At 42.3% G+C, this 8,343-nt stretch overlaps 1 long non-coding RNA gene across 2 annotated transcripts; it reads right to left on the bottom strand.

Annotated features, from left to right (window-relative positions):
- Positions 1 to 560: 560 nt before the first annotated feature.
- LOC109292885 lies at positions 561 to 8,061 on the bottom strand. 2 transcript variants are annotated; one of them, XR_002096199.1, is made up of 3 exons: positions 7,512 to 8,061; positions 2,608 to 2,712; positions 561 to 2,373 (listed from the first exon to the last, which is right to left on the bottom strand). It is a non-coding gene; the product is annotated as an uncharacterized LOC109292885 (long non-coding RNA). The 2 variants fall into 2 exon arrangements; XR_002096200.1 differs by lacking the exon at positions 2,608 to 2,712 and having other exon boundaries at positions 7,512 to 8,053.
- Between the last annotated feature and the right edge of the window lie 282 nt (positions 8,062 to 8,343).

Genomic DNA, 8,343 nt, shown 5'->3' with positions numbered 1-8,343 from the left:
TAGGATGGGGCCATGGCTGTAATACATCCACTCAGTTGCATGTGAAGTGAGGGGAGGCAACTGGGTAGAAATTTCTTTCTTCCCTGCACCTCACCTCCCGATCCATGTTGGCCCCACACAGTCATGCACGGTGGAATGCTGTGATGTGGGCAGAAACAAGGAGCACATAGAGGTTCATGCAACTAAAACAGATGGAGGAGCTTTAATGAGGATACCTGTAAGTATTGCACAGAACAGGCACTAATTCTGTGTAGAACGTGGAAGATCAAGAGCTGCATGATTCTAACTTAATTCCAGAGCTCACCATGCATGGAATTATAAACCTTTCCTTCATTAAGTATATGAACCAGAAACGAGATAAATTCAGCCCTTTAAAACTATTTGAACCTGTCCATGAAATGGAGGACTAATAGCTCTAGGGTCATCAACTTAAAGATACATATGGTTTCTCTTTCTCATTTATGCCCCTGTATGCTGAATAACAGGCATCATAGTCCAGCCCTGCGTAAACAAATAAGTATACAAAATCAATCAGTAGATGATGAAAGCATGAAAACCCATTACAAAACTTTTTTTTTTTTAAATAGCTCTGTTGAATAAATTAACCAGGTAACAGAGCAGTAACCTTGAGATAATTGGTTAGGTGGTTTTATATTTTTTTTTATTTAGGGGGAAAATAAAAGATGACACAGTTTTTATCATATTTATTATGAAAGTCATTGACATAATAAAATGCTCCCATCACATCAGTATTCATTTCTGCAAATAGAGCACTGACGTTTTATAATATTAACATGTGTTATAAATGTCATTGATATATTAAGATTTTCAGTCTCTCTAACCAAAAATATAGAGAGATGACTGAGGGAGAGATGACTAATTCAATGAGATTAGAGGGAACATTTTCTTGTGCAATTAAATCATCTTCTGTTTGTGAGCTGGGGAAATGCACACAAGTCCAGTTCTGCACCTGGAAAACCTTCCCACAAGCAAAAAGATGATGAAAGGAGCTGTGTAATGGAACTTTAATAGCGTCCGAGGGTCCTCATCAGCTCAAGACACTATGGGTTGGCCGCTCCGTGTTATGTAAAGATATTACATGACAGTATAGCAGCATACTAGCCCCATGTATAAGCCATAGTTTGGGAATGGATGCAGGATCAGAAGTTCCAGAGCACGGACCTCTGTCATGACAGATAAAGGACTAAGATATGAAGGACTGAACTGGATCCACCACCTTCCTCAAAAGTTCTCTCTCAAAGCCTCACTAAATTATTGCAGTACCATTAACCTGTGAGCATACTCAAGTATGTTATTAAAAGTCTACTGCAAGGGCTTAAATTAGAGCTGAATTTGTGCCACCATGTGCCACCTGAGGCCTAAAATGGAAGCTTTCAGTGGAGTCCTGGTCCTCCAAATCCACTCGAGAGGACTAGAAGGCAATGTCAGGGTGACAATAATAAAGGTCAGACAACCCCTGAAGAGCACCCAGATTGCAACCCACAATTGCATGCCCCTCTCTCTCTCATGCTCCATGCCCTGCACACTACACTTTCTAAGGGATATCCAAAACAAGATACACATCTGGATTCCTGGATTTTAACACCAGAAGAGACCATACTGATCTGTTAATTCAACCTTGTGCTAAGAGTTTCACCAGGTGGTTCTTTCATCAAGCGCAGGGCTTGTGGCTGAACTGGAGCATCTCTATTTGCAATGAGGACATCCATTTTTGTAGAAAGCTTGCATAATACACAGCTTTTGTAGCTTCACTACTTAGTTAAGGGATACATTTGTTTTACCAGCAGTTGTGTGCCACTGCAGATCTCACTCTGGACTCATCCAAAATAACATTAAAGTACTTTATTCACTTTTGCCTGTGAAAATAAGGAATACTGGCATAAGGACATCTTTACTAGTAAAACTGTGTGCATGCAAAAGGAGAGGTGTTTTGCTTTACTTACACCCTCAGAACCAGGGCTGGACGACTATTGTGTATAAACAAAAGCTTCCAGTAACGGCTTTTGATTAGATTTTTCTCCCAGCTTCAGTTCTCCAGCGCAGCAACTCATTCTCACTGACTGGGAGAAAACGGTTGAAAATAAGCCCAGTAAATGTGTTCTATAAACACCTCACAGACCATCGGTAGCTACATCCTCAGTTATGGCAGAAGCATTTGTTTAAGAGTAATTTGGGCACGAGATTCCTCCAGGGAATTTCTGCTGCTGCAGGTCTTGGAGGGGGTCTGGCAGGGTTTATTTGTGTCACTTGTCAGGGTTTCCTCTCCCGGGAGTCCCAATTACAGCTGCATCCAGGAGGTGTAAATTTGAATCTTCAGGCTCTGCACATCCCTGCAGATGAACTCACCGGTGCCTAGGAGAACAGTTCCTATTATAAAATATCACATATAATGACAGAGACCTCAGACCTCTGGGAGCAGAGAAAACAATAACCGTCCCAAGGAGAGGAAATGACTTTTTTTTGTTCTTTTTCGCTCCAGTGAATAATAATAGTGAATGTTTAGATTGTAGGTAGGAGGTTGGCTGGGCCAGGGGTGAGGGAAGGAGGGAGATGTGAAGGCAGCAGAGATGGAGATTTTATACTTACCAAGTCGGTGAGTTATTTTTTAACTGAGCTCAACTCTAAAGTTCACCACTGAATTATTAAGTGGAGGAAGCTCAAAATCTGTTACAGGCGATAATAGCTCTATTTCTGTGGGGGAAGAAATATGTGGGGCCAGCATCTTGGTAGGTGTAAATTAAAGTTATTCAGGTAAGCTTAATGGAGCTGTACTGAACAGCACTTCCTGAAGGAGTTGGAACGTCATCTCCCCCCGCGGTTTTTGAGTAGTCGAGGATCTAGCTGTAGCTGGACTACAGTGCTGGGTGAAGGGTATGTGGATTAGGCAGCAAGGTGGGCAGATAGTCCAAACTCTTTAAATTTTATGACTGCTTCTGCCTCCAACGTTGAGTGAGTCAGCCAGTAAAATTCCCCATGCTTCATTCTGCAAAAGTAGTTCAACAATTGTTTCTCAATCTCTACTGGTAGTATCAAGTGATGTGTGGCTTAATCAATCCTGAGACATCTCAAAGCCTGTGATGAAAATTCTGTATGCCCATCTATACTCAAACATTTAGCTACTACATGAGGTGATAGTTCATGGCACTCATGAATATGCAACGTATTTCCTGAGTTGCATAAGACTAAGTACATTTGTGCATAGCAAATAGCTTCTAGTGTCTTTTCTTAACACTATTGCAACATACAGTAATGACTATGTTAACTTCTTCTGACTGCATGGGAATAACTCTCAGCATATGAGACCAAGAGGGTTACTTGGCCCCACCAAAGAGTTTCTTCTTAACACTCCCGTAACCTACTTTCAGAAATTTAAAGTCACCCCTACCACACAATGTCCTCATGAAAATGAAGCTGGAGAAAGCAAAAGCTTCAGCAAAGACAAAAATGTAGGTCCTGTTTATAACATCTGGAAAAGGAGACAGGATGCCAAGCAAGATGGACCAGCAGTCTGATCTCACAGATGGACCTAATGATCTGCAGATTCATGTAGACGTCATTGCATCGGCTGTACTCAATTTACACTTTGAAGGTTACTTTCATAATCATACGAGCTAGAAGCATAATTATACTTTTAAGTGACAGTTTAGATTCTGAGGCACAGGCAATAGTCTACAAACAATTGCAGTGACTCAATGAGACACATGCAACAGCCCAATTCAACCTCTTTAAGTGCATTGCATACACGATTGCTTTTCCTACAAGATTAAAAACTGGAACAACATGAGGGGTTAGTATGTTACACAATGAATTCTGATTTATTGGACATGATTAGTAGGCTATGAATATGGATGTGATTTCTAAAAACAAAAAAGGAAGTTCACATGGCTCACCCTTATTTAAAACCACAATTTAAATATAAGGAGTGGCAACAGCAGATGGCAAAATGGAAGTGTAAATTAAGGGGTCACTGAGAGAGCGCAAGCAATGGGAGTGAGGGGAGGAGAGCAGAAAGACTACGGATGTCGGGTGAATGCTGTGGGAAGAGATGCAACGAAACTCCGATGAGCTGAAGCAAGAGTTGCAACTATCAGCGTGTGGCATCAGCTTCATTGGAACTGTGCCCAGCCCAGTGTTTTTGAGGACAGGGAGAGAGTCAACTTCTTTCACCCAGTTTAATGCCAAGTATGTGTACAACCTCCCATATATATTACAGCAGCCACAAGCCTGCTGTTAGTCCCAAACTGCCTATGGCTCCAAAAGATGATTGTGAACGGTAGGGAATGCTGGGACATTGACCTATCCCAACAAGAAAAACTTCCTTTTGTCCCAGTCACATCTCCCTGGGCAGGATGCCTGGCATGAGGAGGTGCCATCAGAGTGAAGAAGGGTCTGTAAGATGAGAGGGAAAGCTGCTGCCAGTTAAACCAGACTTAAAGCCACTTTGCATCACTGGAAGAGCACACAAAAGAGCCAAGGCAAAGAGACGGGATATGATCCAGCTGTGGTTGACTGGGGATTAAGGCACAAGTGTCAGGAGGGTTAAGTTAGAATCAGAGGAGACAAGTGTGTGAGCATTTGGAGCTTGGGCACAGAAAAGAAAGCACTCAGGACTTGGAACCAAAGCCCACCGAAGTCAGCAGGAGCTTCTCTATTCATGTCGGCAGGATTTGGATGAGGGCCCTATGTTTTAGGAGGGGGAAGGAGATATTCCAGCCTCGTGGAGGTGTTATATATCTAAGCAATATAATATTTATCAAGATAGTGCTTTGTCTAGGCATGCACTGTCTCCTTTGCTCATCACCATGGTATCTGAGAGGCTCATTTATTATAGAAACAAACAACTTCACTTCAGAAACCAGTTAAGGTTGCTAAGTGACAACAATGTACTTACTTATCACATCATTTGCAAAACCTTCACACTTAAAAGCAAGGAAATGAATGATTAAGGACTTCAGAAATCTTACACTGCCCACATAATGAACATATACATTTAAATCAGGTATAATAAAATTCACATTTTATCTCAGCAAGACAACCTCCTGCTTAACCCATGATTTTTTCCCTTTTTTATATTATTTTCATTGTATCACTTTTGGTGTGTAAACATTTTCTTTTAAGGGATACTGTTAAGCTGAAAATATTACCAATTCAAGGACTTTTGAATACTGCCCTATATATGCAATAAGAAAACATTTGTAAAGATTAATGTATGGTTAAATATGTATTTATATATGCACAGTTGCTTCATTTGACTAACATGACTTCCTAGTCTGCGTGCTCCTCAGAAAGGTTAGGTTTTGTAGTCATGTTTTAAGATTACTGATAAAATATTGTCTACTTGGGGTCAGAGTTAAGGTTGCGGAGTTGTGATAAAATATAGATTTATTTCAACTAGATAAAACAATTTGGGTGAAATCCTAGCTCAGCTGAGGTCAATGAGAGCTTTGCCACTGACTTCAATGGCGCCAGGATTTCACCTTTCATGCTCATTATGTAGACAATAAAAGATGTATGATGTCCTTAATTATTCATTTCCTGGCTTTTAAGCACTTGGATTTTGTACATGATGTAATAGGTACAGTGCAGTTTTGTTGCTTAAAAACTGTATCTTGGTTAGAAACAAGGGTTTTTCCGGTTCATTGGTTTGTTTGCGGGGGGAGGGGTTCATGTTACACTTATTTTTACCTGGCTCTATATTTTCTTTAGTGTGGATAAATTAAACTGTAGGGCCAGAACTTCAGCTGGTGTCACCTGGAATGCCATCCATTGCAAGACCATCTGTTTATGGCACTGGAGGAGTTGGTTCACTGTTTGAAAGTTATAATGGTCACTGGTTAATTCAATTAAAACAGAGATTAGCATTAGGCAAGCTGAAAATGAACAGAAATCAACACCCGTTTGCTGCTGGTCACCTCGATATTGTTATGGGGAAAAAAAAAATCTGTTGGTGAAAATACACTGGGCCAGATGTTCAGCTAGGGTGAAGTGTTATAGCCCCACTGAAGGAACCTGAAGCAGACACTTCACAAAGCACACTGGTTTTCAAGCCCAACAGCCCAGAAGTGGGGTAGTATTTTCAAGAGCACACAACACCTCGCTGTTCCCCATATTGACACTTATGACTAGAGTTTCAAAAGGGCTTAATACCCATTTAGCTGAACCCTCTTGGAAATGTGACCACTTTTTTCTGGTTTCTGATGTGAAATAAGTAATGTTGCCAGGGTCACTGACGGAATTAGTCTATGCTCAAGTCTTATCTCCACTGGTTTTCTCTTCCTTCCAACAGGATCCCTTCTGGAGACTTGAGACTGAGGTTTCAAATAACAGGTATTTCTCCACAGTGTTACTAATTTTGCCCTTGAAAACTCCTTTTTTGCATGAGCTCGTGTCAAGGGCTAATCTTGTCCATTTATCTGCATTTACGAGGCACTTACATTTGTAGTGTCTAAGTGCTGCACAGGGATTGAAAGACAATAGTTGTCTAAATAACCAAATCGTTTCAACAGCTCAGTATCTATGGGGTTTGCTTGTAGTTTTGGGAACAGGACTGGGGTGGCATTTGTGTTCTCAGGCTTTCCTAATCTTTCCAATATACCAATAACATTGCTTCTCTTTCACCAGGAGTTCAAAATGAAATATTAAATATGACAGTGAACCATTAAAAATGTCATGGTCAAAACAGTGGCTCTTGGAGCCCACAAAGAACGCAGGGGGAAGATGGTGATGGAGACGATCATTATAGGCCATACTCTACTGGCATATCTCAGCTGAAGCCAATGGAGTTGGTGCCAGCAGAGAATTTAATTGATCCTCCAAGAGTTCACATGAGCAGCAGCATTTACTAAATCTGGATAAAGGCATAGCATGGGCTCCCCCTAATGCTGCCTTCTCAGAGTGCACAGGGCAGTGCCTGTTCCCCTAGATTCCCTGTTAGATGCTCAGATCTAATCCAGGAGCTACTGCAGCCTCCAGCAGGTGTTTGCAAGAGTGAAGGAGGACAGCATGGCTAGTCCCTACTGAAACAAAAGAGGCCAAATTCAACCCTAGTGTAAGGCCCTCGGAGGTCAGTAGAATGACAGGACAAAATGGATTTCATCTACTGCATGAGGGAGTCCACCCCCATCAGAAACTCACACCATGCTTCCCATGCATTTGTGAACTACGTGGACGTCTCTCCCTCCTGGAGATCGTTCTTGAATCACGTTGCTCACTTTCCATTTTGATGACTAGGAAGCTCAAGCAAATAGCTCTTCTACTTTGGATGGTTCCCCTGAGCCATACACTTCACCCTTAGCCATGAGTTTTCTTATATTTATATAATTATAAATGAAGCTCTTTCCCCTGACCCTCCTGCCAGGATATCTCTATTTATATATTCCCAGGATTTTTTTTTTTCCTTTTGCCTATTGATTTGCGGTTCTCAGAAGAAAGGCCAGCTACCCCAGGCATCAGTGGCTTCTTGTTCCCAGCATTTCCACCTCTTCACCTACCTTTTTTTAGCTGAAGGGCTAGCAGTGGACTCCAAACACTGCAGCAGCCCCTCTATTTAGTGCCTCTGTGACAACATGATATGCCTATATGAGGTGGGGAAGAAAGGATCCCAGGACTTTCACAGCAGCTTCTCTCACTCTAAACCAGGAGTTCTTTGCTGGCTCCCCTCCTCCACGCACAGTTTCCTTAAATAACTCCTTCAGGGATGAGTTTTGCCAAGGAAAAAAAGAAAAAGAAAATAGATTGTCCTCTGCTTTTGGCAGGCTGGGTCAGCTCCAGGCAAAAAGACAAAGCCCCATACATCATTAGGCAGGGAGAGGTGGTGGGGGAGGCTGGTAGAGGAGCAGGTTTTGGGCAGTGGAATGGGGATATTTAAAGCTGGAGACAGAAAAGCAAAAATGAAAGGTTCAGCTAGGGAGAGATAAGGATGCTCCTGCCAAGTTCCATGTGAGTAGTGGCTTTGTGCAAGAAAGAGGAAGATTTGCTTTGTGAGGGGTGGACAAGGGCTGGGATGAGGGAGGGGGAGGGAAGGACATTTTAAGACCTTCAGACACAGGTATCAGAGCCCAGCTAAACATGACAGGTTCCTAGCGCAGCGAGGGGAGGCTCCCATTCACAGCAGCTGTCGCTACAATCTTCTAATTGGAAATAATTGGGATTCTGTCTCAAACCACAAAGCCCTGAATTAGCCAAGCTCAGCCTCCACCAAGAAGCATCTGTTGCCATCTCCAATGGCAACAGTTCAGCCCCCACCCTCATCCAGTCCACTGTCTCCACCCGCCAACTGGCAGGCAAGGCCTGTTCAACTTTGAGCATGGTGTCATCCTGCAG

The sequence above is a fragment of the Gavialis gangeticus genome, unplaced genomic scaffold (assembly GCF_001723915.1).
Source record: "Gavialis gangeticus isolate Ggan-Ray unplaced genomic scaffold, GavGan_comp1, whole genome shotgun sequence".
Classification (NCBI taxonomy): domain Eukaryota; kingdom Metazoa; phylum Chordata; order Crocodylia; family Gavialidae; genus Gavialis; species Gavialis gangeticus.
The sequence above is the reverse complement of the archived record's forward strand: the minus strand, read 5'-3'. Positions and strand labels throughout refer to the sequence as shown.